A 10,220-nucleotide genomic window follows, 5' to 3' on the forward strand; every position below is an offset into this window, starting at 1 on the left:
TAAATTGGAAAATGGTGGGGAAAAACTCTGAGGAAATCTGCGGGAGCCTAGTCATGGCAGACCTTGTGTGGCACAGAAGATTTGACTTTATTCTGTCAATTTCTTTGGTTGCAGTATGGAGAGTGGATTTATGAAGACAAAACTGGGGGCAGAGAAGCCAGTTTTAGAAGCGTTATAGTAGTCCCCAAGAGCCATGACTAATGTGGGAACTCTGGGAATGGCTATGGTATTAGGGGTTACATTCAAAAAATATTTGCAAGGTATGGTAAGCAGAACTAAATGATTAGATGTGTAGAGAGGGAAGGGAGTATCTAAATTGACTTCCAGCTACCTGAGTTGGATGTTCAAGTATATTTAGGCTCATTATTTGAGATCAGAATACAAGGAAACAGCAAGTTTATAGAAGATATAGAGGGAGGATAAAGTCTTGATGCATATAATGAATTCAGATTTGAATGTACTAAGTTTGAAGAGTCAGTGGGACTTCAAAAGGAGATGTGCAAAAGCTTTGGTGAGTCTGAAGTTCAAAGGAGGTTATGTGAACCTGAGACAAAATTGTGGGACTCATCAGCATAGTTGTGTTCTACAAGTACTAAAGACTAAATAGAGCCTGCAGAGAAAAATATCATTAGATCAAGGCTGGGGGGTGGGGTGGGTAGGTGGGGGTGTGTGGCTTACCAAGAGGAATAGTCAGAGAGGTAGAAGGGGACAAGGAGCATCAAGTATCAGAGAAGCCAAGGCAAAAGAAGGAACTAAAGGTAACAAGGATTCAATAATGCCAATGCATCAGAGAGTTTAAGAAAGATACCCACTTGTATAGGTCTGTGGTATTTAGTAACAAAGGGGCCATCAGCATCTTCGGCAAATGCAGCTGCAGTGAAGTGCTGGGAAGAAAAACCAGACTGCTATGGGTTCAAGAGTTGAGTGGGAAGAGAGGGAATGGCAACCATGGCAGTCCTCCAACAAAATCTCTGATGAGAAGTGAAGGAGAAAGGAGTACCTGGGTTAAAGGGAAAATTGCAATTTTTAGTATGGGAGAGATCTGAGCATGTTTATAGGCTGTGGGAAAAAATGCCAGATTGATGCATAAGCAAATGTTGTAGGATGGAGAAATCACTGATGGAGCACAGTAGGTTCCAGAGGAGATGAGAATGAATCAGTTCCAAGGCCTGGCCCTGAACTGCCATCCACTTATCTATGGCTTGAGGAAAGAGAGAGCTAGAATACAAAAATAAGTACGTGTGTATATAGGGAAGCCCAAAAATGAAAACCAGTATGTTGGTAGTCTCCATTCTTCAAAGTAATAGGAGCTGAGATCATCATCAGAATGTGAGTGGGATAGAAATTAGTGTGCTTTGAGGCAACCACTAAAAAGTGAGTAAAGCAAGTAAAGGGAATAGAAGAAGAAACTGCCAAAGGTCTTAAGTTAAAGACCATGACTTTATAGGGCATTTATAGTCAACTATTGTGTGATATTGGGGCTCATACAGCTGAAAAGGAAGGGCCAATAGAGTAAGAGTGTTGGTAAAGAAGGGCTTTCAATGAGCAATCACTTTCATTCTTCAGTCCTCTTTTCTTTTACTTTAGGACGGTGTGATAGAAAAATCTCTGAAAATAACTCTCTCATATCTTCTAGAAAGTTCACTATCTGAGTGTCTTCATTTTATAGTATCCTTAATTATTTCAGTTCAATGTAAAAAGTAAGAATAAAGTTTTCTAATAATAGAGAATTGCCCCCTCCAAATGTACAGGTCCCAAAATATTAGATAAATAATGGAATCTTAGGGCATTTAAAGAGTGCATTTCCTTCCAACAAACCTGCAGAAATCTGAATACGTAATTTTAAAGATATCCATACGCATATGGGTGTCTATATTTGACACACTACAGACCTTTCCTTGGAAAACTAAACAGTATTCATGATGTGTAGTTTTCATAATTGTTTTCTTTTTGTTTTATTGAAAAAAGCAAATCTACTTACTCTGTATTCACAGGAATGGAAATTAGTATTGGAAATAAGCAATTTCAATCCCCCCAAACTACATTAAAGATGAAATACAGTATTTTAAAAATACCATATGGAAAGGACAAAATCTGATATTAAGCCAGGAAGAAAATGGTCATAAAGGTCCAGGATTCAAGGACAAGCTTTTCTTGCTCCTTCACTCTCTGTGAGGTACAGGATTTCCACACATATGGTGTTAGAATCTTTCACTGTTCTACAACCCCTGGTGCAGGACCATATGTGCTGCAATCCACAAGCACAACAGGATGAGGTGGGAATTATCTGCCAGTTTTTCCTTGGAGTTCATTGGATTAAGGAGTTTTATACCTTGCCCCTATTATTATGATTTATTGAATTAATTACAGAAGTTTTTAAATACTTGAAATCTCCCCACCACCCCAGCTTCATATATGACTGATAGTTTTTCAAGCCTGTGCCCAAGATCACCACTGTAATCCATTTGGGCCTCCGACCTAATCTCATGGAAAATTCAATCAGCTAGTTGATTAGGCACTAAACTATATTTTTCTGTGGCTGGCTTTGCTCTTGTTTCCAATTCAGAAGTGCTGTAATTACTGACTCCTCTCCCCAACCGTTCTCCACTTTGATTAGTTTTGAAAAGTCAAGAGTAGCATCTTGACATGCCAAATTTCCAGTTCCAGATTTTTCTTTTTTGTTTTGCTTTGTTTTGCTTTTTAATACAGCAAGAATAAATAAGAGGTTAGAGGTAGCTCCCACTGCATTGCTCTAGTTTTGCCAATTTTATGAGTTGTTAACATGTAGGGCAAGATTTCCCAAACCTGACACTATTGACATTTTGGTTCAGATAATTCTTTGTTGAGAGAAGTTGTCCTGTGCCTTGTAGAATATTTAACAGCATCCCTTGCTCTATTGCCTAGATGCCAGTGGCCACCCCACTGTAGTTTTGGCAGTCAAAACTGTGCCTAGATATTGCTAAATATTCCCTGGATGGAATAATTGCCCTTGGTTTAAAACCACTGATCTAGGAATGGAATAACTTCAGGAACCTCATAATATGCACCCACACCAAAAGACTGATTCCTCTTTGAAAAGCAAATAACATTAGGGGAAGAAAAGCATTAACCCTTATCATAGTATTTTACAAGTGAGTATAAAAGACTTTTAAATTCTGAGAAAATGTTTAAATATGTGTGTGTGTCTGTCTGTCTGTCTGTTGGTCTGTGTGTTTGAGGAAACTGAAGAATTCCAGAAGTTAGAAACTAAAGGAAAAATTGCCACTGAGGAGGAACAAAGAATAGAAAGGAGTGACTAAGGGCATTAAAAACAAAATTCTGTCTCACTTGAAGTAAACAATAAAAATTGATCAACATTTATGTCTCTTCTCATACAAACTCCTAGTCCATTACCAAATCCTATCGACTTTATCTCTCTGATATCTCTTAACCCCATCAACTGGTTTCCATTTCCATTACTACCTCCCTAGTCCAAATTATCACCATCCCTTGTCTAGATCTCTCCAATATTACCTAATGTTCTCTGGATTCCTATCTGGTCCTACTCCAATTCCTTCTCTTCACTGCAGTCAACATGATATTTTCAAAAATTCCAATCTAGTCATGGTCCCACACTGTTTTACATCCCTCAGTGTGCCCTTAAGTTTAAAAGCAAACTCTTCAATGTGGCCAACAAATTCCTAGATGGTGTCTCTTCAGCCTGATATCCTAACACATTCCCATTTCATTCATTAAGCTTCCTCTTTTTCTGGATGTTTGAATATTCTATTCTCAGTCCTGCATGTACTTTCCTCCTCTCTTCTTACTCACTCTTCAAATCTCAGTTGTAATTGAGTATAAATTTTATTACTATTAATTTCCTCTCATTAGATGCTTGCTCCATAAAAGCAGGAAGTGTATCTGGTCTGTTTGGGCTTGCCTTGTACCACCAAAGACCAGCAGCACAATGCCAGCATAGAGTGAGTATCTAATACATATCTATCTGTTTCATCACTGAATGAAGAAATAGATAAACAAATTCTCTCATAGAGAAATCTATTAAGAACTTTGATGGGGCTGTGCCTTCTTAATGTAACATCTTATTCTATTAAATAAACAAATGTTATTCAGTCTGATTTCATCATTGTCAGTTCATATGGCAACTGAGCTGTGAGCTCCTGATAGGCAAGTGCTCTATCCTAAATATTTTTGCTTTTTCCCTAAGGGCCTCACTAAGTTCCAAGAGCTGACTAAATGCATATGAAAAACAAACGAATGAATGAATGAATGAAAATTCTATACCATAAACTCCAAAAAGTCAGGAGCCAGGTCTAAACTTTCATTTATATCTTAGCACTAGAGTGTCCTAAGTTCTTTCAACATTTATTTATTAAGTTTGCGCGCACGCGTGTGTGTGTGTTCTCCCTTATTGTGCATATCTCAGACTTGTTCCTGAACAAAAGTTGGCTTCAAGGTAAGGAGAATCTAGCTGAGTCTTGAATGAGCTGATGAATTAGAGAGAATTTATTGAAAGCTGCTTCCCACATGTAGAATTCTGAAGTTCTTGATAAACTTTAACTTGATGAAAACAATGCAAATTTCATCTTTGTTAGCCTTATCTATAGGCTCAGACCCCCAATTAAAAATAAACCAAAGAAATCCCAAGCTGGCCTGAAGCTGAAAGTGGCCCATGACAAAGATTTGCAAATACAATGGAATTTGGGCTCCCATCCAGGGAAACTCTTTCCTTTATCCTTGCATCTTCATGATATAAATGATGATGAGGATAATAAAAATGGCACCTAATGTTTTAGTACACACTTAACTAAGTTCTAATCTTGGCAACTGACCACTTTTATACAGTTTCTGACTTAGTCTACACGACTACTCTAGAAGGTATAATTATTAAGGTTCAGGGAATGAGGCTCAGAGAGATTAATTCATGATCCAGATATATATTCTAACTCTGTCTCTTTACATTGGAGCATGAGAGAAAAGAGGGCGATAATAGAGGCATAATTGTTAATTTTATGCAGTATGTTTTTAAGATTATACCAAAACTCTAGTTTGCTTTGATTAGGTACAGCCATAGTCAGTATCTGTTCACAGGTGTGTGTGTGTGGTGTGAGTTAATACTGTTACCCAAAGATGAAAAATATTTCACTTTTACACATCAGTTTCATATGCATTATCTCGTTTGATCCTTAAATATGTCTCTATCCTCTATCTGTAAGTGTATCCTTATTTTAAAATTGGGGATGCAAATACTCAAATCAAGGTGTATAGCCAGCCCTTCAACAAAGTCTTGGGACTGTGAGTTCAATGCTCTGTTTATGATAGTGTTTGAGAAGTTTCTTTCTCAAGATGAGGAGAGAATAAAACAAATGCTACTTAGGCCAGAGGAGGGATCTGTCATGTAGAAAGCCTTTAGCAGTGTGTGGGCTTTTTAGGGTTTGGGGATAGGCTATGTTGAGTGAATAGGACATTGACTTGGAGGTGGGAATTCATGCAGAGCTGAAGACAGGCTAATGACTGAGATAGGGGAAGAAGTTTATTAGCATTAATAGTTTCCTGAAAAAGTTTTGTACTCAGGGAAGCTATTCCCAAATTAGCTGTGGCTTGGAGATTTGGATTAGAAGGTTAGGATTGATGTGGAAAAGTCAGACAAGATTGTATTCACATGCATGTGGAGAAGGGGTAAATGATACATAATATAACACTAATATTTTCTTTTCAAGTGTACCTATTCAACAGAATTTTTAAAGTAGAATCATACCTATAATAATAGTAAACATTTAAAATTTTAGAATATTCCAGACACATTTCTAAACACAACACAAATATTAACTCATTTAATCCTTGCAATACCTGCATGTTTGGTATGATGGTTAGGAAGAAGTTTTGCTTGGGTGAAGTTCTGACTCTGCCTCTTATTAACTGTGTGACCTTGGACAAGTTACTGAACATCTCAGATCCTTGATTTTCACATTGGATAATGATAGAAACTGAGAGTATTGTTTTGATCACTAAAGGGTAAATACATGTAAAAGGATTTAGAACAGTGCCTGATACACAGTAAGTGCTATGTAAGCATTTGCTCTTATTACTCTCATTATCCTCATTTACACATGAGGAAATAGAGGCATAGAGAAGTAATTGGCTCAAGGTCACACTGTTAGAAAGTACCAGAGCTGGGACTTGAACCCAGGCATATAGCCCCAGGTGCTACACTCTTAACCAAAATGTTCTTCTGCAATGTCCTATACTATTGCCATACCTGGTGAAGTGGTTACACCTCTAGAGTTGATCGAAGAAATTTAAGATGCAGTCTTTTCCCTTGGAGAGCAGTGATAGGCAGAATAATGACCCCCAAAGAGGTTTGCTTCTTAATCCCTAGAACCTGTGAATAGGTTATATTACATGACAAAGAGAATTAAGGTTGCTAATCAGTTGACTTTAAAATAAGGATATTATCACCTGTCATTCACAGTGCAACCAAGTCCTGATAATGACCCAATGGCCTGGCCCCCATTACTTTTCTGTCCTCACTTTGTACCACTCTCCTCACTTTCTCCTCACTCCACTCCAGCCACCTTGCTGTTCCCATTCCCTAATGCTCTTTCCCCAGTTAAATACATGACTCACTTCTTCACTTCATTTACCCTGGCATACACAGAAGTGTACGGAGTTCACAAAAAAACATTTCCTTTTTTTTGTGGGCACATGTCTAGACTACATTCCCCAGCCTCCCTTGCAGTTAACAGTTAACATGTGACTGAGTCATGACCAATGGGTTGAAGAGATGCATGTTTCTTCCAGGCTGGTCCATAACCACTTCTCCAAAAGATCCTCTCTCTTATTCCTCATCCTCTAGCTGAATAGAAAGTGATCTTTAAGGCCTTGAAGATGGCAAAGCCATGAGATAGAAAGAGTATGGGTCCCTCAATAATCACAAGGAAGGAGCAGCCACACTGGAATTCTTGTGTTCAAGAAATAAAGTTTTCTTGGAATGAAAAAAATAATAAAATAAGAATATTATCCTATATTATCTGAATGGCCCCAGTATACTCACAAGGGTCCTTAAATGTGGAAGAGGGAGGCAAAAGAGTCAGTGTCAGAATGATAAGATGTGACCAAGGCTCAATCAGCCATTGTTGACTTTGAAACTGAAGGAAGAGGCCACAGGTCAGAATGTGGGCAGCTTCTAGAAGCTTGAAAGTTTCTCCCCTAGGGTCTCCAGAAAAAAGCATGACCAGGCCAACACCTTGATTTTAGTCAAGTGAGAACTATTTTGCACTTATGACCTCCAGAACTGGAAAGTAAAAAGTTTGTGTTATCTTAAGCAACTTGCTTGTTGCTTAATTTGTTATAGCAGCAATAGGAAACTGATATAGAAGTGTGTAATGTTGTTAGAAAGAAAAGGATGCAGAGACTCCACTGTATGCTGAAGACTGACAAAAACTTCCTCAAATGGAAGACAGAAATATGAATAAAAGATTAGTGAGAAAATCTAAGGTTTGTATTTTAGATTTTGTTTGTCTGTTTGTGTTTTTGGCATTTAGTGTTTTTGGCCTAATAGGTAATTGATTATTTATAAATAACATTGTCAGACCTCAGTCACAGTAACACTGCAGTCTATAAAGTATTCTCTCTTCCACTACCACATTTCATCTTTGTGGCTCTAGGTCATCAAAGTAGATAATATCTGATTCATGGTGGAAGAGTGAGAGGTGATGACCTGGGGGTTAAAAACCCAGGTTAAAATCTTATCTCCACTCCATGGTAGCTCCTGTCCAGCATGCAATAGGACCTCTCTGAGCTTCAACTTCTTCATCAGTAACACAATAATGCCACCTCTTTGAAAGGGATGAAGGGGACGCCACCTCTGAGGGCGCCTGCCATTCAGTCAGATATAAGTGAGAATTATTTTTTCTATCTGCATTTTATAGACGGGAACATTGAGGTCAAAGAGGGGAATAATTTGGCTGAATTAGTCAACTAGTTGATGACATAGTCAAGACTTGATTTATGTTCCTATTATATAGCCCCTTCCATTAAATCTAGTTGTTTTCCTTAAATGACTTTTAAAAATGCATTGCTACAATCCATAACTTGCTAAGTTAATCTGATTGCATTAATCAGTTTATATATAATTTATACCCTGCCTGCTTCCAACTAGAATTAGAAATGACTTGATCAAATTTAATGCTTGCAGAAGATACCTTAGTCAGTCTCTTTAGCAGTGCTGCCAATAGGCTCAGCATGCTGGCAGGGACAGAACAGTCCTGTTATTTGATGAGGTGTTCCTAAACTCAACAGGTGTTGCTGATTAAGTGTGGCCACTCAGTTTGTGGGCAAATTCACAGATCCTCTGATTCCCCATCCAGCATTAGTGCTATTTGCTGATGAAACATATTTGGAGAATATGCTAGCAGAAATCCAATAAGGAGAGCTATCTATTCTTATAGTCCAAGGTTCAAAACAGGGCCATGAGTAGAGCCACAATTGAAAGAATGACAATGACTGCTAAATAGTTAAACTGCCTGACTTCCTCAGGAAATGTATTGTGAAAAGTATTTTTACAGATCATTCTTAATATCCTGGTAAATTTAATAATACCCAAGTATTCACAAGGTGGGGAAAACTAAATGTTCAAGTCAGCAGCTTAACAAGCTACCCCTCAGAGTGAGTTCAGATGGAATAGGGCCTGTTTTTGGCCAAATTAAGGGAACTCATTCAATTCTAAATATATAAACCTGCTTAGTTTGGATTGCAGCTTGAAGTGGTCTGAAATGTATATAGAAACACATTCACTTGTTCAGTTTTTAAATAATTATATCTTGAGAGATAGTCACTGTATAAAATACAAATCAGTACATAACCTCATGGGTCCATTTTTGGATACATTCTATTTCCATGAATAATTGTAATGAAGGTGGGAAATTATAAGTATATTAAGAATGGTACAGAAAAAGCACATGGGAGCTCATGGATATAGCACATTTAGTTAGAAAAATGATGAAAGACACTTTGCTTCCAAAGTTTCTGAGTTAAGCTTTCAGGAGTAAATAAAAATTGCATTTGGAGTGATAGGCTCTTAGAGGAAGAGCCAAGTGTGAGTGTATGTGTGTGTGTGTGTGTAAGTGAATGAATAGAGTAGCACTTTTTAAGTGGGGAGAGCACAGAAGAAACATTAATATGCTTATTCAATCAAAAATATTTATGATGTTGCTCCTGTGTGTTATGCTCATTATGGAGACAGAGAGATGAATAGGACAGATGGGATCTCTACATTCACAGTAGGTAGTAAAAGTTGTCCATGGATACTGCCCATTAAAAGAAAAATGCCGTGGAAGATATCAATACCAGAAAAAAAGCATAAACATACACTTGGACTGAAGTATCATTATTTTAAGTTTACTTCACTCTACGATAAGGCTGTAATTATGGCTGACTGTTCCAAGTAAACACATAGCTTCCAGGTAGATTCCACTACTACTGGTAAGGTTTGTAGTTTGTCTTACATTCTTAGAAAGAAACTGAAGACACATTTCATTCCCTTCTTTTGATTTTTTTAAAGTTTATTTATTTCTAGAGAGAGAGTACACACACAAGTGGGGTAGGGGCAGAGGGAAGGAGGGTGAGAGTGAATCCCAAACAGGCTCCATGCTCTGCACTGAGCCTGAAGAAGGGCTCCATCTCAAACACCTTGAGGTCATGACCTGAGTCAAAATCTAGAGTCAGACACTTAACTGAGCCACCCAGACACCCCTTTTTATTTTCTAATAAAAGAAAAAAAAGATACAATAAAAAGTCCTCAATAATGACTAGGATAAGTTATTTCATTCCATTAAAAACAAGGGCATATAATATTCATATTGAGTTTATTATGTATTTTTCATATATTCAATAAGTTAATATATGAAAAATATACAGTGGCCACCATTATTATTGTCCCTATTTTTCAGATAAAAATTTAAAGCATTGAATAATTAGGTGATTCACCTGAGGCCAAGTTTTTATATCTAGTTAACAGGCCAAGTTTTTATATCTAGTTAACAGCAGAGCCAAGAGATAGACTTATCTGGAGTGGACTAAACATTCTCAACTAGTCTACTTCTGGTATCACATTACTCATTTCTAGAGATTTCTTAGATGAAAATTGAGATGGTATTAAAAGTTGCCTGTGTTTCTCTCTGCCTAAAATTTCTCCTGAAATTCTCTTCAGTGGTAGCATTTGT

The sequence above is a fragment of the Panthera leo genome, chromosome D4 (genome assembly GCF_018350215.1).
Source record: "Panthera leo isolate Ple1 chromosome D4, P.leo_Ple1_pat1.1, whole genome shotgun sequence".
NCBI classification, from domain to species: domain Eukaryota; kingdom Metazoa; phylum Chordata; class Mammalia; order Carnivora; family Felidae; genus Panthera; species Panthera leo.